At 35.4% G+C, this 23,686-nt stretch overlaps 1 protein-coding gene across 13 annotated transcripts in view; it reads right to left on the bottom strand.

Moving 5' to 3' along the window:
- Window positions 1-23,686, bottom strand: part of DGKB (diacylglycerol kinase beta) — a 799,601-nt gene that overhangs the window by 4,523 nt on the left and 771,392 nt on the right. The window lies entirely within an intron of this gene.

Here is a 23,686-nt window from a genome sequence, read left to right on the forward strand (position 1 = left end):
ATTATTTATTGAAGTCAGGAAAGAATGCACCACTGTAGTTTCCAGAGTCCTAGTTATAGCCCAATATCAAGATGTACTTGGTATCAAGGCAAGCCTTATTTATCTTGCTAATCAGATTGTTTCTCTCTTTCAACATGAACTGCAGGCTTAATTTCAAAACAGTCATTAGAAATGAAAGTTAAAAGTTAACATGCATAAAAGGTCAGAAATGATGAACTAGCTTTCTAATTTGTTAATTAATTGGTAATATAATAGAATCAAATATTGAAAAGCCTGCTTAAAACACTTTGAGAGACTGTTCTAAAGCTACTCGTTTTGATTTCTTTGATATAAAACTACGAATCACCTTAAATGAGACAACCTTAAAGTAGATTATGTCTGCAATTTTCTCTAATTCAACTCTAAATTAGAGAAGACATTTTATGAATATATGCTATGCTCAAAGCTAATTGAAAGCAATTATCAAAGTGGCATTTTGTCTGTGACTTTAAGATACATTGTAAGATAATAAATGATTCTCATTATGTAATAAAAAGGTCACATCTTGCCTTTGGGCTAGTGACGCTAAGAGTTTTTCAAAAGCAATCTGAGACATTTTCTTTAGCGAACTGCGACTAATACAAGAACCATCGCTTATTAAATATCAGTTGTCACCTGCACAGCATTCGCATCAGAGATGAGTATTTCTTTCAAAAAGAAACACCACCTCATTAAAAGCTGCAAAAAATATATCTCTTAAAGTGCATACCTGACATTTTCAAGTTAAAATGAATATCCTTCACTTGTCATTCACTAATAGCAATGAAACAAAAAATGTATATCACGTGGACAGGATCATTAAAATCTGCAGTGGGGCTTTTGGGAAATGGAAATTTACTTCACAGTCTAGAAAGACAGAAGTATGTGAAAAACCTTGAAAGAATGAACAACTTTATTTAAGTCTGCTGGAATCAGGCTATTCTGGAGGGATTCAGTGTTCTCTTTCCTGCAAAAATAAATTGCACCTGTAAAAGGCCACTAAGGCTAACCCAGCCTCAAACTCTATGGATATCTGACTTCATCTTATTTTTGTTATCTTGTGAACTAGGGAATTGGTAGTTAGATAGTTAAGACACCAGAATGCACTTAACTATGTAGACTGAAAATGATCTATACCAGATTTTCTCTCAATAAGTCAGCATTAGATTATACTGTACCTTATGTCATTGAGTTTTAAACTCCTCCGAAATTCTAGCTGTAGACAGGATCTAATACTGCATCATTCATCATTTCACAAAATTTGTTCAGCCCCATACTATGCTTCAGACACTGTATCAGGAACTTTGAATAAATAGACAATATACAAGCTCTGCCCCCACGAAATTATAGTCTAGCAGGAAAGATAAATTGAACAAGCACATTGAATAGTGTTACAGAAGCTGAAATGGGAGGCTAAGCAGAAAGGCACTGTTTTTTAACATTGAAAATGAAAATGAATCATTTTATGCACAAATGTCATTTTTAAATGAGTACTGGGAAAGCAGTTATCACATATTACTTACATGATGACCTTAGATTCAAATAGAACATTAAGAGCTAAAGTAAGAAGGTTGAGATTTCTGGTTCATGATTTCTGGACTAAATGCTTTACAGAGTATAATAATATTAGGGCATTTTGGGAAATTAGATCATTATTTCCAAATAGTTGTTAAGACTATGAAAGAAGTATATCTTCCTAGCCATTTATATATATATATATATGTTAGTATCAATTTATGACAAAGCATAGCCAAAATGTCACATAATTATTATCTATAAGACTTAGCTTCTTCTCTGTGTTTTTTTTTGGGGGGGAGGTCATATAAATTTTGTTTGATTATGACTATTCTTATATTAAAAACTTTTTTTAAAAAAAAAATTACACGATTTTATGCCTTTGAAAAAATAGCACAGTATCTCATTCAGTGCTCTTGACACAATGGGACCTTTAATCTATGTGACTAATTAAAACACAAGTTCAAGTTTTCAGTCACTAATCAGAATAATGGCCAGTACTATTTTAAAAATTAGATGTAACCTGTCTTCTTGTTTAATCATTTCTATAGTCAAAGTACACAACTGTTTCTTTAATCTAACTTTATTTCTGCAAAAAATGAAATCCACATCCTTTTTGTCTGTTGTTTATGGAAACGAGAACCAATTGGTTGTATTTTCTTCTTTGTTAGGGGAGACCACATGGAGGAAACTAGCATTCAATAAATGCCTATTATGAATCCTGACTCTTCACCTGCCTTATTTCATTGGATATTTACATGTCTTGGTATATTTGGGCAGAAGCAAAATTCTATGACAATAATTCCAAGCCACGTGGATTGTTGGTGTCACAGTTACAGAAATTCCAGGTGTAGGCTCTAGGAAGCTGCAGACACTCAAGTGAACCCTCAGACTCAGGTTGCTCATGTGGGAAAATCCTGGTTACGGGGGGGGTTAACAGGGCCTGTAATTATGACTCTGATGCCTGTTTTGTATACATTGAACATTCCTTTTTTTATTATTCTTAATTTTCTATCCACTAGAGAAATAACAATGAGTAAAATTTTATCCTCAAAGACTGTAGAATATATTAAGTTTCAGCAATCTGAGGACATGAACCAAATGGCCTTTGAGTGCCTCCTTAATCTATTAAGAATCAGGTAATTACTTCTCAGTTATTCCTTGATACATCAAATATTTTGGGGGCACTGGCTGTGAACAAGGCATTTTGCAACACGATTTTGGTTGTTTAGTTTCTAAGAGACTCTGACATTATTATTTGAAAGAGGATACTGGGCACTCATAAACAGTGGTGATGGGGCTCCTAGAAACTGGAATGGTTCCATGAAGGTAGAAGAGCATTGCTTACAACATGGAAGGCAAATTCTATCAGATACAGAATGGTGTCCTCCTATAAAACTCTTCCTTCTCCTTATCATGTACCCTTCTAGAAAAGCAACAGTGGCAGAGAAACGTTCTTCCGCTGCCCATGACTATTTCTACTTCTGTCTTCCTATTTTAAATTAAGACTGGCCACTTCCAAAACGATAAATGTAAAAAATGTGGGTTCAGTTTCACTTTTATAATTATTCAATATGAAATAAGAATGCACATATAGAAACCAGTAACAGAATCAAAGATTACAAAGCATAGTCTTCATCTTCTTATTTCTATTACATTTGTAAGGCTGCATAGTTTGATAGTTGTGATAGTTCCACCTCACAGTTGTAATGTTAAGAATAACAGCCCAAATAAAAATAATATTGATCTGGCTCTTACTGTGTGCTAAGCTTTTTGCTAAGTGGTTTACACATGTTATTCAGTTGCCACCTATTTCACCCACCTCTTTGAGTTGCCCTCAAAGTCCACTCCCATAAAAAATATTATTAGAGAAGAGTGCAAAACTGAAGTAGAATTTCATAAAAGGGATAGAAGAGGGTATTTATAGCTCACAGCACATAGCAAATAATGTTTATTCCCCAGATATTTGTGTTCTCTTCAAAGACTTTCTTCAGCCCAACTAAAATCAGAGGGAAGAGAGACGGGTCTTCCCTGAGTAGTTTTCCAGACAGTATTTGGTTCAGCTCATTGGTGATTTCTTTCTTGCTTCCCTGTCTTCCAGCATCAAATATTTCCAAACCCTTTATTATGAAAAGTAGCATTTCTCTTTCTTTTGTTATCTGAACAACTGCTCAACATCCTTTCCATAAGCATTTATTGAAGCATTCTGATAAGTTTAGAACAGAGGTGGATCTATTTTCTTTCAGGAATTCTTGTACCTGCTATTGAAATTATTTTAAAAATAATTTTACTTTTATAATATCTAATTTTGGCCTCCTAACAACTCTGGGAGGTAGCTGTCAACATCCTTATTTTACACTGAAGGACAAAGAGACTTAAAAGGGTTCTGCTACCTGCATAACATCACTCAAGTGGGTAAATGCAAGAGCTGGGTTTGATAGTTGACTCTCTAATCTCCTGGGCCCTCCTTGGTAATTCCCACCTCTGCACCTTTGTGCTAGTTATTGCCCTAGAGAGCATTCCCTCTCTTTTTTGCCAATCAAATTTCTATCCCTGTCCTGCCTAGCTTAAATCACACATTATTGTAAAATTTCAAAGTGAAGGGATAAAAAGAAGATTCTAAATGTCCTCAGAGAGAAAAAAAAATAGGTCACTTACAGAAAAATAAAAATCAGCATGGCATCAGGCTTTTCAAAAACATTAGTGCTAGAAGACAATGAAGAAACACCTTCAAACCCCAGAGGAAAAGTTAATTTTATCTGAGAACTCTATACTTAGTCAATGTATTGATTAACTGCAAGGGTAGAATGAAGACATTTTCAGTCACAAAAGTATCTAGAGAATTTGCCTCTTACATACCCTTTATAACATATTTGGGGTGTTCTCTAGCAAAGTAAATGAGTGAGCTAAGAAGACGAGTCAAAAAACAAAGGATTCAACTCAGATTCAGGATGACAGATTTGCAAGACAGCGAGACAGAAACCTAAAGGGAAGGGCTTCTGGCATATAAACAAAAGGAGTGTGGATGATAGATAAATTGATATGGTAGAGTTTTGTCTTTTTTTTTTTTTTTTTAAGAAAAATGAGAACTATTATAAGGATCACTTTGCAGAGAGAAGAAAGAAATTCTAAAGCTTTACAGGAAAGAAAATGTGATTGTGGGTCAGTACTTGGTTCTGCAGTTGACAATATTTTTATAGTCTCAATGATTATATATTTTTTATTGATTTAAATAAAATTATTATATACTTCTCAGAAGCAGAACAGCTTAATGGCTGCCTGGGCCCACCATTTCCTATCTAGGGACTTTGAGCAAGTTACTACGATTCATTTCTCTCGTCAATACTGTAGAGCTTTTCATATAGTGTCTCATTGGTTTCTTGTAAGGACTAAATGAATCAATGTACACGAAATGCTTAGACTGTTACCTGGTCCAAAAAAAAGCACTCAGTAAATGTTAACTATTAGTAATAGAGGTAAATACAGTAATGCAAGAGTGTTAGAAACCACCTTTCTATAGCACTAAGTAAGTAGAGTATACCTAAAACTAATCCATAAAAAAAAAACAACACAGCATATTTCCAGATATGGAGTAAATAATCAGAAGAAATAGTCCAAGAATCAAAGTGGTAGCATCTGATGAGAAGATCTGTTGACACAGAAAAAAGGACACAGGATGGCTATTTTTCTTGCAAGTCTATACATTCTGCTTTTTTTTGTTACATGTGCATATACTATTTTGGTACCAACTTCTAAATACTTTTCAAAAATCCCTCTGCAGGTGATTCTCCTGCACTCTAGTGTTTTAGTTCTCCAAATGTGGTCCACAGGCTAGGAACACTGACATCATTGTTAGAAATGCAGACTCCCCGGTCCCATCACCAGATCTTCTGATTCAGATTCTGCTTTCTAACAAGAATGCCAAGTGATTCCTCTGTGCTTTTAAATTTCAGAAGCCCTAGCCTATTTGTCATTTTACTTCTCTTCTTAAGTGGCAAGACCAACAAGAATCTGTTGACTGACTGACCAACTGAATAAATGAATGAATGAAAGTCCCCTTTTCTACACCCCCAAAACACATGAAAACAAATGTCCTAACTTACTCAACTTTAATTACCTTTATTGTTAATGTACTAGGTACCAGCCTACTTTATTTTAGTGTGGAGGATTGCAAGTTAAATATATATTTTAAACCTAACTGAGGTGCTTGTAGTATAATGATGATAGAAGATATGTGATGGTAGATTGTAATATGCTTTGAGCTAGGGATATTCTCAGGGTACAATAAGATTAAAAAAATATGCCATTTAGATCATGGCGGAAGGACGGTGGCAGAATTAAAACTGAGTTTTAGTCACATCACTCTGACAGCAGAGATTAGGGGCTGGTGCCATACCAGAGGCATGGAGATCAAATGGAAGGTTAATGTAGTAATCCAGAAAAGAAGTGAAATAGACTTTAGTCAGGGCAGTGCCAATGGGAACAGAGTGGAGGTAGATTTAAGAGATATTGAGGAGGCAGAAGTACAGGATATGATAGGTAAGTGGATGTGTGGGGCACTGGAAAAAGAGGAAGATTTTACTGCAATTTCCATGCTTTTGCTCTTCGTAATGTGTGTAGTGATGCTTTTTATAGAAAGAGAAGCATTTTTGGTAGGGGTAAAAACCAGGAAGTTGGTGAACCCACTGTTGAGGGTGACATTCTGAAGGAGATGCTCAGTATCTTTTGGGTCCGTGGATGTGGTGTTCAGAAGGGAGAACAGGTCTTGAGATAGATTTGGGTTTGATCATCTTATAACAATGTCAGCAATTGAGAAGAAATTACTGAAGACCAGTGGGGCAAATATGAAGAGCAGATGTTAGACTTTGTAACTGGGGAATGCTGCCATTTAAGAGTGCAGCAGGAGAATACAAACAGAGAGGTAGGAGAAAAACTGAAAGAAGTGCTATCATATAAACATTTCCAATCAGTCCTCAGAGTGCCTATTAATTAGGCAGTCTTCCATTAATTAGGGTGAAACCTTCAAACTACATGAAATAAGGTGAGGCATGCCTCGGTTTGGTACAATGGTCTATATGTCCGTCATATAAGCTGTTAAATTATTTAACTTAATTCTAAATATAGAATTATTATATTAGAGAGTGATCTATTGAATGATATTTAAGTAGTCATTCATATTGCTTCAGGGGTTGGCAAACATGTTCTGTAAAGGATTAGATAATAAATGATTTAGGCTTTGTGGTCTCTGAACTACTCAACACTGCCCTTATACAGCAAAGGCAGTTTTGGGCTATATGTAAATAAATTAATGTTGCCATGTTCCAATAAACTCTATGTCTAAAAACTATAATTTTAATTCCATATAATTTTCACATTAGGAAATATTACTCCTCTCTGAATTTTTTCAGCCATTTAAAAATATGAAAACTATTCTTAACTCTTTGGCTACACAAAAACAGGCAGCTGGTCAGATTTGGCTCACAGGCCATAATTTGCTGACCCTTGATATAATTAAGTCAAACACTGAAAATTAAATTTAGAATTATGAGGCATAAGGTGATAGAAATAATTTTAATTTAAAATCATGATTTATTGGGTCAATAGCTAAAAGATGGATAAAAGTGGAAACAATTTTCTTTGGCGTATCTTTATTATACTAAGTGCCACCCTTCAGAAATCGCTCTGTGAAAATTCTGAATTAGAATGTATACTAACATTCCTCAATTTTGATAATATACCAACTGATCAAATTTGGCTTAAATGCATTCTCTTTTTAATTAATTCTCAGTGCTTTGCACCAGAGTGGGCTTAATAATATTATGGTTCTTCAAACATACCTCAGCAGGTAGCATTTTTTCCTGTTAAATATTCACCCTGTATCTAGCCAAAAATTTTCTCTGTGCTTCATCTCTTTAAGAGTTTATTATCACTGAATTTATTCAGCTACCTTAAAAATGAATGGGGTTTTCAGAGCAAAATAAATGCCATAAAATATCTGTGAGTAGAGCTTAATTTAGCAATTATCTGGAACATTATAAGTTACTTAGCTTGATTCTGGAATAAGATTGTCTCCTTCTAATAATGGAAACCATTTTGAATTCATGTGTGTAGCTGAGCCATATGACAGCGGGAATAAAGTACATGCTAAATTTTTCAGGTCCATAACTGCCAAAAAAGCAAAGCAATGAAACATAACAATTTTCTAAAATCCTTTTGCCAGTTTTTTTTTATGATTCTAGCCATTATTTTCTGGAATGATAATTTCCAAGTTTAACGTTAAAGTCTTTGATCTAACATCAAATTCAGAGAAATCATTGTGAAAACTTAAAATCCTTAAAAAATAGGGTTGGGAGGTTTACTTGCCAATGAAATTCACAGGAAGTTTAAATATGTATGGAAAATTCCTGAAAGTGATGGACTGTTTGGCCACATTGCATGGGAAATATTCATACCTGGATTTGAAATCTCTTTTAACATATAAATTGTATTCTTCATTCCAAAATATTTTTGTGGCTCTAAGTTAGTTGCCAAGGAAGGTCAAGGACATTTTAAAAGCATTTTTATTATTTCCATGTCTCTACAGAGAAATGATCCTCACAATATTAAAGCAGTAACTGTTTATCTTTTCTCAGAGTATCTCCAAATCTTTGGTCACATGGAAAATAGAAGTCAAAAACATAACAAAACAATACAAAAACACTTCTTTTCCTAACTAGAGAATATTTACAGCTTGTGACTTGACTTTTCTTACTGAGTAATATTTCAACTAAAATTTTCTATATGGCCTTTTTCATGTAGTAATGGTGTTAAGGACATAGACCCAGGACATGAGGCAAGGATTTATTTCCCAGATTAGTCACTGGCAGCTATAAAACCGTGACCAAAGAATCTCAGTTTTGACCTTCAGTCTCTGTTTGCTAAGGTAATATAACAACAGCATCTACTTTGAAAGACCACTACAAATACCGAATAAGGCTATGCATGTCATATACATGCTTAATAAGTGTTATTATTTTTAGTGTTACTATATTTAGGCCCGTGGAAACACATTTTGCTAACCCCTCTTCTATCTGAGACAACACAGCTTTCTGTGTTCCTTGGGTGGCATTGGGAAATGGCATATTATGGCCATCTGCCTTCTCCCTGTGGCACCTGGCAGCAATCCTGCCACATGCCAGACACCAATTTTACCCAAAAGAAAGATTAGAAAAAAATTAATATGGGGCATTTACTAACCATCAGAGAGCACAATTATTTTTGTTTGTTTGTTTGTTTAACCAAGGGAGTCCAATAAGCTCACACTGTCTTAGTAGAAGAAGAAACTTCTTTAATGGCCCAATTTCTAGACTCTGCCGTAACCTTGGCTATTTGGAGCATCACAGCACTGATCTGAAAGACTTTCTCCTCAACGTTAAAACTACATCATGGTAATACAATTGGATACAGATGTTCAATTTTGATAACTTATCCACAAAAAATTGCCATCGCTTGGTGTTATGATAATTGATATTCCTAACAATGTGCTTAAGGTATTGAATAGGGAGAATAATTCAGTTGAAATAGTACTGGACTAGAGAGGAAACTGATTGTTTTTCCAGGTCCTCCTGGTTCAAGGTATCGTTTCATCATTCATTCAGTTGTTCAAAATGATCCAGAAATCCAGATCATCCTTGACACCTTCTTTTCCTTACCTCCTATAATCAATCATCTATTATTGAATCTAATCATTTTCATCCCTCAAATATTTTTTGTATATCTTGAAATTTTTTTCCTTTTTACTACCATGTTCTAAGGCCTGAACAATTATATAATTCTTCTAAATGGTCATTGCCTCTCCCGCCAATTAATTCCCCACCTAGAATCATCTTGTCACTGTGCACATCTACTCACACTCTTCCCTCTCTTTGGGGCCTAGTTATATCCTCCTCCTCTTTTAGTTTTCAGGTCAATTTTGAGTTTCTTTGAAAGCTTTCCTGGACCTCCTACAACGAGATCAAACACCTCTATTATACCCTGTCACAGTACAATAGTACCACAGTACCGTAGTATCACAGTTCAAAGGATCATGAACTTTCCTTCACAGACCTTATATCATTATTGAAATTTTATATTTGTGGGACTATTTGAGTTATGTGTACCTGCACTGAGTTCAGAGATCATGTCTTTTTTCGGTTCACTTTGTATTGTTTTCTCTCCATTGTAACACTAGGACAAAATGTCAGCAGCTTCATAGAGATGGAATTCAATAAATGTTTGTTGAAAGAATGAATAAATGAATCACTGATACTCATTTTTCTTTTGAGACGGAGTCTTGCTCTTGCTACCCAGGATGGAGTGCAGTGGCGCCATCTTGGCTCATTGCAACCTCCGTCTCCTGGGTTCCAGTGATTCTTCTGCCTTAGCCTCCTGAGTAGCTGGAATTACAGGCACCCACCACCACACCCAGCTAATTTTTTGTATTTTTAGTAGAGATGGGGTTTCACATGTGGGCCAGGCTGTTCTTGAACTCCTGATCTTGTGTGATCTACCTGCCTCGGCCTCTCAGAGTGCTGGAATTACATGCAGGAGCCACTGCGCCTGGCCAATCACTGATATTCTTGACTTGGCTTGGATAAAAGAGTTGTAAATTATATTTATGGATTTAAAAATCATGTTTAATAATAGCCATTTTGTTCACCTCACAGATTTGTCATGAGAATGATATGATATAATATATTAAAAGTCTTTGAGTTTTTCAAAATAATAAGAGCTATTTATGACAAACCCACAGCCAATATACTGAATGGGCAAAAACTGGAAGCATTCCCTTTGAAAACTGGCACAAGTCAAAGATATCCTCTCTCACCACTCCTATTCAACATAGTATTGGAAGTTCTGGCCAGGAGAATCAGGCAAGAGAAAGAAATAAAAGGTATTCAGATAGGAAGAGAGGAAGTCAAATTGTCTCTGTTTGCAGATGATATGATTGTATATTTAGAAAACCCCATTATCTCAGCCCGAAAACTCCTTAAGCTGATAAACAACTTCAGCAAAGTCTCAGGATAAAAAATCAATGTGCAAGAATCACAAGCATTCCTATACACCAATAATAGACAAACAGAGAGCCAACTCCTATTCACAATTGCTGCAAAGAGAATAAAATATCTAGGAATACAACTTACAAGGGATGCGAAGGACCTCTTCAAGGAGAACTACAAACCACTGCTCAACTGCTCAAGGAAATAAGAGAGGACACAAATAGAAAAATATTCCATGCTCATGGATAGGAAGAATCAATATGAAAATGGCCATACTGCCTAAAGTAATTTATAGATTCGATGCTAGTCCCATCAAGCTACCATTGACTTTCTTCACAGAATTAGAAAAAACTACTGTAAATTTCATATGGATCCAAAAAGCCCATATAGCCAAGACAATCCTAAGCAAAAAGAACAAAGCTGGAGGCATCACGCTGCCTGACTTCACACAATACTACAAGGCTACAATAACCAAAACAGCATGGTACTGGTACCAAAACAGATATATAGACCAATGGAACAAGGAACTTAAACAAATCTACAAGAAAAAAAAAAACCCATCAAAAAGTGGGCAAAGGATATGAACAGACACTTCTCAAGACATTTATGCAGCCAACACACATATGAAAAAAAGCTTATCATCACTGGTCATTAGAGAAATGCAAATCAAAAACTACAATGAGCTAATATCTCACGACAGTTAGAAAGGTGATCATTAAAAAGTCAGGAAATGACAGATGCTGGAGAGGATGTGGAGAAATAGGAACACTTTTACACTGCTGGTGGGAGTGTAAATTAGTTCAACCATTGTGGAAGGCAGTGTGGCGATTCCTCAAGGATCTAGAACCAGAAATACCATTTGACCTAGCAATCCCATTACTGGGTGTATATACCCAAAGAATTATAAATCATTCTACTATAAAGACAGATGTACATGTATGTTTATTGCAGCACTATTCACAATAGCAAAGACTTGGAACCAACACACATGTCCATCAATGATAGACTGGATAAAGAAAATGTGGCACATATATACCATGTAATACTACGTAGCCATAAAAATGGATGAGTTCATGTCTTTGCAGGGACGTGGATGAAGCTGGAAACTATCATTATCAGCAAACTAACACAGGAACAGAAAATCAAACAGCACATGTTCTCACTCATAACTGGGAATCGAACAATGAGAACATATAGACACAGGGAGTGGAACATCACACACCAGGGCCTGCTGGGGGGTGGGGGGCAAGGGGAGGGATAGCATTAGGAGAAATACCTAAGGTAGATGACGAGTTGATGGGTATAGCAAACCACCATGACACATGTATACCTATGTAACAAACCTGTACATTCTGCACATGTATCCTGGAACTTAAAGTATAATTAAAAGAAAAAAAAAGTCTTTGAGTTTTTTAAGTCTCCTCCAAAGAAATATGTGCAACTGTCTTCTGAATATTCAAGGAAATAAAAATAATAAACTATGATATTCTAGTCAGTTCATTTTTATTAAGCACTTTTAAGTTCAAATTTTTATTTAAAATTAGTATTCTATCCCAGGAAGATCCCTGTGAAACACTGGACTAGTTCTGTATTAGTGATAAGCAGGCTCACTCTTTAAAATTTTCAACAATACAGATTATTGCCTTTTAATGAAGAGCTTAGAATATGGTAGCCTTGTTTTCTAATTTTAATACACAAAATCAGAGATCAGAGAAAATTAATAGTTAGAAAAGGCAAGGTCAGAAGGCAAATGTGAGAGGATAGTCAGGCCCAGACCTTGTGAGTCTATAGTCTGTATCCACCAGCAGAAAGATTTCTAACTGCTGAAAGCAATCAAATCTGTGCATTATTATTCTGATGATAACCATCAACTGGGAGATCATTTCCAATTTTGCACATTCCAGAGGAAGATATTCAGTTTCAAACTGGATGTGAATATTGGTCCTCTTGCAAACTAATGACAAAATTCTGATAAGTACATACAGTTTTATCATTTTTATCATATTTACAGGCTTGGGTCACATCAATATAAATACATAAGGTATTACATATCTGGCATATTTCTCATTTAATTTTTAACCTTTCATGTTTTTAGATATTGTGTCCAACATAGGTTTGGAGTTCCTACATGAGAATATGATTATGAGAGATATTACTATCTGCTAGCCAAAATGAAATTAATTTCTTGAATTGGAAACTAATGACTAGATTAATTCAGGTTTCAAAATAAAGAATAAAAGAAAAACTTACATTCATTGAACAATATTTAAATTGAATGCATTAAAGTGAAGAATGACAAAAATGTAAGTTTAATTGTAAACATAACATTTGGGATGGATAACATTTAAAATATGCTATGACAAGAAAAAAATCTTTAAAATATTTTTATACAAAAAGCAATCATATCTAATCAGCTTGGCATTAATTAAGCTCTAATAATGTACTTCAGTATCTTTCCAAAGTAGTGTGATCCATTTCCCCTTTATCCAGGTCGATTTGTGCACATTATGGTGTCATCATAATTTTAAAACATACGGAGAAAATGACAGAGCTGCAAAATTAAAATAAATGATTAATGGTATTTTTTTCATGTTTTGTACTAATAGGTATTACTGAGCCTTTAAATTAATAGAGCTGTCAAGCTCACGGGTGTTACAGATCCAGCAATGAACCAAAATGGAAATTATATATTCCAGAGACACCTAAAGATGACACCTTGGAATATTTTAAATTTTAATTAGTAGGTGCAATGGTTTTGTTCCCCTGTAACTACTGCAAATTAATTGGAAATTAGTCACAATCAATCCTTTTTTTTAACCAATCTGAAATGAAAAGATTGGTGCTTTACACCTTAACATTGTTGTTTGAGGGCCAGAAAGCATACATGCAGTAAATTGTGTTGTCAATTACAAAAAAACAACAACTGTTATAAAATTAGGAAAAATTATGCACAGGTAAACAAAACTAATTAATGCATAAGTAACAGAGGAACGCACAAAATAATGTCCAACTAAACACTAATGTGCCAGTCTTTGGAAAAATAAATGTTTAAAAATGTAAATTTATGCAAAAGCCTTTACTAATGAAGATTTAGGTAAAAAGGTGCTTTTAGTTTATGTTTTATTTAATTGCTTTTGGAGTCTCACTACCACTCACACCTTAAAACATATACTCACAAGAACAGCAGTCTGCTCATGCCAGTATGTTTCAAGGGGGCAGAAGACTATTAATTTTCTATCTCTTCAAAATATCAACATTTAGGCTTATTAAATAACAAACTGGCCAGGCGCAGTGACTCACGCCTGTAATCCCAGCACTTTGTGGGAGGCTGAGGCAGGCAAATCACCTGAGGTCAGGAATTTGAAACCAGCCTGACCAATATGGTGAAGCCCTGTCTCTACTAAAAATACAAAGATTAGGTGGGTGTGGTGGCAGGCGCCTGTAATCTCAGCTACCCAGGAGGCTGAGGCAGGAGAATCGCTTGAACCTAGGAGGCAGAGGTTGCAGCGAGCCGAGATCATGCCATTGCACACCAGCCTGGGCAACAAGAGAGAAACTCCATCTCAAAACAAAACAAAACAAAAAAACCTCACCACAACAACAACAACAAAACAAACTAGTATTTATTTCTTTAACAGATAGCTATAGTATTTAAATATTAGGCAAAATGCAATTTCTAGGCACATCAGGAAAATACTAATTATCTACACCTACCTGTTAAAGCATTTTCTTACTGTTTACATATGGGTTACTCTTTTTCTTTCATCACTAAAAATACATATGTTCTTCTATTGATTTTGTCTCCCACCCTGGCAAAATAAGCCATTAGAGCAACTTAAGATTCTTTAAAAATGGTGTATCTACCAAGTCAGCGAGTGTTCAGTTACAATTGCTGTGCAAATTTTAACTAGAAAATAATATTCTTTTCACATTTTCAAAACAAGGCTACTATCCAGATAATGAAACTGGTACATTAAGAATTATTTAGTGATATTTAAAGTTTAACAATTTAATGCAAGGGTCTTGGGAGATTTGAGAGTTATGTACCTATGTGGATAACCTTCATTGCACTATTTCAGAGCACTATTTTCAGTGCATCTATTCTAGATGAGTTTTAACATAATTTTCTTTTTATGTAATTATGAAAGTTAAATATTATGATAAAACAATGTCCCTTAATATCAGTTTAACTGTAAATGATAATGAGGAAACAATAATGATGTTGCTACATTTTCTGTAACACTTTGGTCGAATTTCAAAGATGTCAAATATTGTCCCACTGTAGACTACCATGGGTTTAACTTTTTGGGGGGGTATAATTGGAGATTACAGGGAATTCAGTCTAAATTTTGAAAAAGAAGAAAATTCAGATGTATTATTAAATATAACGATACTTAATATATACCAGAAATTAATTAATGCTTTCTTAATATCACTAAATGTGATACATGGTAATTTTCAACAACCATTCAATATTTCTTTGTGACTTGTAGGTAGCAGGTTTTAGGACTAGGAAAATAGTTCCAAGAAAAATATTAAATAACTCTCCAAAGTCCAGAAGTCACCGAAAAAGCAAAGACAGGAACGTGGATTCCAGCCCTCATTTCTATTTTCTACCCCTTTGGATAGTAATCTTCCTAAGCAGTTTTTCCCTTCCTTCCTTACAGATATCCCAGAAAACATTATTTTCAAGGAGTGAAAAATATTTTTAACCTCAGACTACATTGAATTTCTGTTAAAGTGCTAGCAAAGTTGACTATTTCAGTTGCAGATGCCAACTTTCTCAAAATAACTTTTAAAATAGTAGAACCTAGAATGGGTTTTAAATACAAATCTGGTAAACAGAAGTTTTAATAAAATGGCTGGGATTCTGTAATAAAAGAGTGGTAAGGTTGTATAACTTACTCATTTGTTTCCAGTCCTCTGTTCTGTGATTAGTTAATTTACGTAGGAGGTAAAAGGAGATCCACCTATCACAAAAAACTGCGAATTCTAGCTATTTTTTAATTTCTCAAATTTGCCCTATTCCTCCTATCTTTTCTCATGTACTGTTTATATTTAGGCTTTAGTAGCTTCTAGTCAAGAAACATAGTTCTATCCCCAAGTTAAATTAAAAAATACCTATTGTTTCTTGAACTAAAAATTAAGATAGAAGCACATAGACTCTGGGAAAAAAGTGATCAACAGATTCCATTATATTTTCCAATATATATTATGTGAAGTGCTCATTTAAATGGTATTTGAAATAGAAAGGATTTTCATGATATTCAACTTTGAATAGGCCTTTGAAAGGACCATTAAAACAATCTCTTCTTACAATGGTTTATGTTGCTTCTTCACTTAGATGCCCTAGGCTGTGTTTGCTAAGTGTGGAACTGCTAAAGCCAAAATATAAAGGAGTCTCATTGGACTACTGTCTGTTTTACACCTGTCCTCCTTTATTCATCACTGCACATTTCAGAAAGCCTCAGAAGCATGGTATTTCTTCCTTTCTGAACCTTTTATCCTTAGGCAAACAAGCTTAACGAACTGATGACAATTTCAGGAATAAGAAAATGTAGGAACAGTCCCGCTTGTATAACTCTTTGCTTCATGACCTTGGACATTCACCTAACCTCATCCGTGTAGTCTAAAAGTCTCTCATACTAACAGATAATTTACTTGGGATAGTCCTAAAATGTGTTTGCCTACAATGTAATTTAAAAAAGAAAATCTCATGTGGTCATCCACATCATTACTCGCCTATAGAAATACCTAAAACCTTAATCTTATAAGTGGGTAAAAACAACTAAGCTTTTTTTGTCAATTATTTTCTCTCACCATGGTAAATGCTGTCTCAAACTGCTTAAATGTGGGGCACAAGAGTAGAAAAAATATCAGTGATGTTTTCTCAAATTGGGTATGTTTTAAGATTCAAGGTTTAGGGCATTTATTAGACTTATTTAGCATTTTTGTAAGGAATATGAAAATGGGGAATAATCTATGAAATCTCCAAGTCAGCACGTAAGTAGTTCTAGCTAATAATATGCCAATCTGATGGAGAGAATTTAGCTAGATCTCAAAATAGTCATAAACAAGAAAATCTAATGGGGTGGGGGTGTGGGTTCCAATTTCAGTTAAGAAGGAATAAGCACTCTTCACTCTATCTTTCCCACTGAATGCAACCATAAACCCTGGGCAGAACACACGCAGCAGATATCTGAAGTTGCTGAAAAGAAAATAATAAAAGGCAAATTGGGGAAGAAAACCAGAACATGAAGTGCCATCAAACCAGTGATGACTTTTTAGTTTTCAGTTTTTTTCTCTACTTTTGCATCTCCTGGCCTGGACTTAAAAGCAGACCAAAAACTGGAATTGTATACCAGGTACAGATAGAAAGCGCCAAGAAAAACCCTGTCCTACTGGTACAAAAATAGGAAAGAAGGGCCCTACAGATCAGAGTGAATGGGAAAAATATTCTGTTAATCAGGCCAGACACGGTGGGTGGTTTGCGCAGGTAATCCTAGCACTTTGGGAGGCCAAGGCAAGTGGATTGCCTGAGCTCAGGAGTCTAAGACCATCCTGGCTAACACGGTGAAAACCCATCTGTACTAAAAATACAAAAAATTAGCTGAGCATAGTGGTGCATGCCTGTAGTCCCAGCTACTAGGGAGGCTGAGGCATGAGAATCGCCTGAACGTGGGAGGCGGAGGTTGCAGTGAGCCAACTTCATGCCACTGCACTCCAGCCTGGGTAACAGAATGAAACTCTATCTCAAAAAAAAAAAAAAAAAAAAAAAAAAAAAAAATTCTGTTAATCATTTCCATCCCAGTCCTCTGGCAATTCAGTGGCAGTGGAAGGTAATTAAAACTCCAATGGAGGAGACAGCTTTTCTCTGACTAGAGAAACTATGTTCCCAAAGCATGGGGGATTCCTACTCCTTTTTTCTCTCTCTATTCCTTTATCACAGAGCCCTGGAGGCAGATGCTACTTCAAGAAATATATGACAAAGCAAGGAAACAAAAACCTTGGATTCTTAGTCAGAAAAACAATATGAGAGCCCTGGGAGTAAAAAAAAATATATCTATCTATCTATCTATCTATCTATCTATCTAGATAGATAGATAGATAGATATCAGAGAGATCATGGAGAGGAGGTGGCTTGAGAAAGCTATCCTATGAAGTTGCATTTGATTACCTGAGTTTATCCCTGAGCTGTGTATGCATAGATTTGACCTTAGCAAACATACTGATGACTTTGAGAACTGCATTTGGGGGTATATCATCACCAAGTTTTCAGATAGGCATATGGATCTTTTACAAGTAAGTTACATCTGAATAACATTGCAAACACTTTGGAAACCAAACATATTGGAACCACAACTCACAGAAGATAGATCAGCTTTTGTAACCTGAACCTAACAGAGTCAACTACCTGCTAAAATAATAACAGCAACAACAATAAATTAACATTTCCTGTGAGAATTGAAAGTACCTAGAGTCTCATAACACAATATTAAAAATGTTCAGAATATAATAAAAAGTTTCTCAAGATATGAATCACAGAAAAATCTCAAAAACACACAAGGGGAAATATAGCCAATGATGCAAACCCTGAGATGATACAATTGTTGGAATTAACAAAAAAAGACTTAAGAAGTATTATAACCATGCTCTAAGAAGTAATGGCAGATACTCTTGAAATGAAATGAAACACAGAGAGCCTGAACTGACAAATAGAAGACAGTTAAAAAATGAATCATTGGAAATTTTAAAACTGAAAAATACAATGACAACATAAAAAATAACTGAAAGGACTCAACATCAGAATGGAGAGAAAAGAGAAAAATGTCAGTGAATTCAAACACAGGTGAATAGATATCCAATGTAAACAATAGAAAATATAGAAGGAAATAAAAAGTGAACAGACTCAAAGATCTATGAGACAATACATAAAGTGCTTAACACATGTCATCAGAGTTTTAGAAGGAGAGGAGAGAGTGCGTGGTGTAGAAGTCAATATTTGAAGAAATAGTAGCTGGAGATGTGCTGATTTGGCAAAACATACAGCTACAGATTCATGAAGCTCAGTGAAACTAAAACAAGATAGGCTCAAAGAAACCCATGTCCAGACTCATCAAAGTCAAACTGCTGAAAACTAAAGGCAAAGAAAAAAATCTTGAAAGCAGCCTAAGAAAAATGACGTATTACATATTGTGAAGCAATGATTCAAACGACTATGAATTTCTTATCAGAAATTGCACTATGTAAAAAGACATTTGCAAAGTATGAAGGGGAATTAAAGATGAAATTTAAAAATGCTTACAATTAAGTCAGAAGAGCTGGACGCAGGCATGCGTAGCCGAAATACAAGTCTGTGAATTGGAATGCTGTTAAGAAGATATCAACAGAGCCACAGGAGTACAAAGGACCAGGCAAATATTTCTGACAGATGGGAAGTTAAAAAGGCTTCATGAGGAAATTGCTTCTAAGCTTGGCATTGAAGGAAGAGATTTTATTTTATTTTTAGTATGTATGTATTTATATCTCATTGCCTTCCAGAAAGATTTTGAAGTAACTTATAAAAATACATATATCCCAATAGGACAGAATAATTAATTCAGGCAATCTGAGTAAAAAGGGAAAATTAAGTGTATGAAATTAATAAACCATAGGTAAGACTAGATGAAAGAAATGCAAACCATGCGCCGGGTGCAGTGGCTCATGCCTGTAGTCCCAGCACTTTGGGAGGCCGAGGTGGGCGGATCACGAGGTCAGGAAATCAAGACCACCCTGGCTAACCCAGTGAAACCCAGTCTCTACTAAAAATATATAAAAAGAAACTTAGCCGGGCGTGGTGGCAGGCACCTGTAGTCCCAGCTACTCGGGAGGCTGAGGCAGGAGAATGGCGTGAACCCAGGAGGTGGAGATTGCAGTGAGCCGAGATGGTGCCACTGCACTCCAGCCTGGACAACAGAGCGAGACTCCGTCTGAAAAAAAAAAAGAAAAAAAAAAAAAAAGAAAGACATGCAAACCGTGGGTCCTAGATAACTACTGGAAGAAGCCACAGATTTGGAGGTAGCCTGCCTGGAGACCAGAAGAATGAATCTATTTCTAAGGCACAAAATAGAGGGTAAGGATTTGAGGCAAAAAACGAGGTACTATGTATGGTAAACCTCTGGGAAGTGGTTCCTATGAGGCATAGCAGTCTGGTCCTGGCCTTGGGAGAATAATTTAATGTCATGACAAAGATTCCGAACTTTTTTCTATGTAAAATGAGGAGGCATTGAACTTTGAGATCAAGGAGTAAGATCATCATAGCTGTGTTAGTCAGTAGTAATTCTGGCAACTATATGATGGATAGCTTTGGCTGCATTGGGAAGCAAAATATGTATTAAATAAAAATAAATAATATAAATAAGATGAAAAGGGATTTTCTGTTTTAAATGATAGAGTTGTAATCAATTATTAGTATTAGGAATACATTAAGGCAGCCGGGTGCCATGGCTCACACCTGTAATCCCAGCAATTTGGGCAGCCAAGGTGGGTGGATCACCTGAGGTTGGGAGTTCAAGACCAGCCTGACCAACATGGAGAAACCCTGTCTCTACTAAAAACACAAAATTAGCCAGGTGTGGCGGCACATGCCTGTAATCCCAGCTACTTGGGAGGCTGAGGCAGGAGAATTGCTTGAACTCAGGAGGTAGAGGTTGCAGTGAGCCGAGATCACGCCATTGCACTCCAGCCTGGGCAACAAGAGAGAAACGCCATCTCAAAAAAAAAAAAAAAAAAAAAAAAAAAAAGACATTAAGCCTCTGAAGAGTGACTGAGTGAGGCAGCAAAGCATCATAATTAAGAGATTAAAACCCAGTGGCCTATTTCTGCCTTTTGCTGTGTGGCCTTGGGCAAGTTACTTGACTTCTCTGGCTTCAGGTTTTTTCTTAAATTTATAATATGGGGATTATAATAACTTTACTGACATCCTAGGGTTGCTGTGGGGATTAAATAAGTAAACATGTACACATACAACAGAAACTGGTACATGGTAAGCAAGGTAAATTTTATATCTAGGCATTGTCACCAGGGTTTCCTCCAAATATCTTCAGGCTTTTCTTATGTCTTGAAAAATCCAGCGACCTTTGTCTAGTTGATATTAACTTGTGGGGTCTTGAAAAACTTAAATTTATACAACCTTTTACTTTATATCTTAATGGCCTGAGATTATCGTGTATTTAGCAAGTGATTAAAGAGTAACTAACACTTTAATGTTATGATCATTGTAACGATTTGAAAAAACAAATACATAAACAAAAAATGTAATAAGCTCCAGAATACTGTTTTTCTTTTTAAATAGTTTGTATTTTAAAGTTATGGTGGGATGTGTGAAAAGAAGTGTCAAAATGAACTCCAGATAACTGCAGTGGCTAGGGCAATAGAGAAAAGACCAAGTCTTCCTAGTAGAGGACACAAACAAAGGCAAAGCAAATAGTCAGTGTCCAAGTCAAGGAGGTGCTAGTGTCAGGGAGGGGAACTGGCAGTCAAGTCAGAAAATAGCATCTCATGGAATGGGTCACACAGTAGAAGTCTGGGCAGTAGGAGACAGGTGCTCATAGGGTACCCAGGATTTTAAAGGATCATACCTAAGACAGCAAGACTACCAGGCTTGGTGGGGATTGGTCCCACACCAGGACAGGGCTCAATTGCACATTGAAGGTATTTGTAAGCTAAGATTGGGTAAACAGGTTTAAGATCTTAAGAGGTATTATGCCAGGGAAGGTAAAGAAAAAAGGCAAAGAGGGGTTAAAACATACGTAAATGTTTTCTAGAAGTTGCTGTGGCCTCAGCTATCACTTTGTAGAGTCTTCTTAGTCTACCTGTGATCATTTCACTATTTAATGTATAATCTGTTCATGATTTCCTTTCTGTTCTCTACCACATGGAAGGAAGTTTCAGGAGTTTTTTTTCTGTCTTTATCATAAACAAAATGCCCAGAGTAATTTTGCATTAAAATCTTATTGACATTACTTTTCATAAATGTGTCATGAGTAATAATACATGCCTATTAATATTTCAAATAATTAACAGAATGCAGCTTTTTTAATGTGAAAAAGCAATATACAATTGATAATCCAGAGGGAAGTGGCCCAAAGAAGTTTAATCATACCATACAGGAAATAGAAGGATTAAATCTTTTGAGATTGAGAAAGAATTTCTTCTCTGATACATTCAAATTCTTTGCTTTGAGAATATAATGAATAAAGATAACTCAAAATAACTTTTACATGTATTTATATATAAAAATATGTGAATGAATTGCTAGCCAACCTACATTATGTTCAGTGAAAGAAGATTTAGTAGAAAAACACTTTTTAAAAATGTTATACTACCCTAAGAAGTATTTCAGAAATTTGCAAATTCAAAGTGCGTTTGGTATTGGCAATCTAATTATGTGTGAGGCACAGTGCTATGCTCTGGGGCTACCACGATGATCCAAATTGTGGTCCATGACCTCAGTAAGCCTGTGTCTAAAAGGAGCTGGACATATAACTGAGAATTCCAACGTAATATTGTTATTGTTTTGATAAAACTGTGAAACACAGGCTGAGCTTTTAGGCTATTTGGAGAAAAAGGAGTGGAGAAGTGGAAGGAGGGGTTGTGTTCAGGGAAAGATTTATGGAGGAGGGACAGCAAGGAATGAGTCTCAAAAGATGAGTTGTGTTACCAAACTAAAGAAGAGGAAAAATTTGTTTGGACAAGAGGGAAGTGCATGAAAAGACTTTTTAAAAAGTAAGAGATTATGTTGGTAAAACAGGAAGCCTCACTCAAACTACATTTTATCAGACAGAAAGTAACTAAACGATATTTTAAGTAGAAGAGTGCCATGGTGAGATTCATATTTTATAGTGACTATTCTGATAGAAATGTGAAGCATGGACTTAATTGGAACAAAAATTGAGATGGGGAAGTGTTGATGTGGTTTTGCCAGGAATGAGAGAGAAATGAATTGGGCCAAATCTAAAACAGTGGTTAATAGGGAGAGAAAGAAAGGAAAAGATTCCAGAAATAGGTCATATCATTATATGGACACGTAAATTGGATTTGAGGGTATAGAGAGAAGTACAGGATGACTTTCAGATTTCTAGCTTAGGAAACACCAGTTGTTTCAATGGTTTCACTATCTCAGTATGATATAGGGAAGAATCGCAGATCTAGGATGTGAGAAGACCTCATCTGGGGAAGGAGAGATGTGGGGAGGCAAACGATGAGTCCATTTTATTTGTAATAAACTTGAGGTTCCTGAGGCTTTGAATAGTCACTTCTCATTTAAACTTTACTGGTCATGTATCACTTAAAATAAATGGGTAGTAAAGGGGTGCTGGTTGTACAGATACAAAATAAAATGTTACCTAGTCTGTGTCCTCTCCTATCCTACCACTCTATTCTCTCTACCCTGCACCCCAAGCTGCTCTTTCTTCTTCCCATTATAAGAACATATTGACTACAGAATCATATGTTCTACATGCTCAGGAGGAAGGATGGGGGGAGGAAGAAGAAAGAATACAATAGACTCTGGAGTCTAGCCTAAAGACAGCTCTTCTAAAACGATTTTCAATATACACTCTTCTAGAATTAATATTGTCTTGAGTTTGATATGCTTATTATCACAAGCAATAGTTATATGGCTAAAATAATTGTGTTAACTCAGTGACTATTACAAAACAATGAATACAGGAGCACTTAAAAAATTTATGTTGATGGCTTTACAGTGACAGAATCTAGACGGTCCTAAAAATAATTACCAAGTACGTATTTGAAGAGTTAGTACTAAGCTCTTCGGTTTTTTCTTTTCCTGATCTTTGAACTCAATATTGGTGAAATTTATAAATAAATCTTACATTAATTTTTTTCTCAGTGACTTTTTTATTGTGGTAAAATATACATAACATAAAATTCACCATTTTAACTTACATTTTTAAGTGTGCAGTTCAATGGCACCAACCGCAATTGCATTGTTGTGCCGCAATTGCATTGTTGTGTCACCATCACTACCCACCAGCTCCAAAACTTGTATTATCTTGATATTTAAGCATTAATTGATATTTCTATTTCATATATTCTACTTACAGAAAAAACAGAACTTCTACTCTCCTCTAAAA

Source organism: Nomascus leucogenys, chromosome 11 (genome assembly GCF_006542625.1).
Source record: "Nomascus leucogenys isolate Asia chromosome 11, Asia_NLE_v1, whole genome shotgun sequence".
Taxonomy (NCBI): Eukaryota; Metazoa; Chordata; class Mammalia; order Primates; family Hylobatidae; genus Nomascus; species Nomascus leucogenys.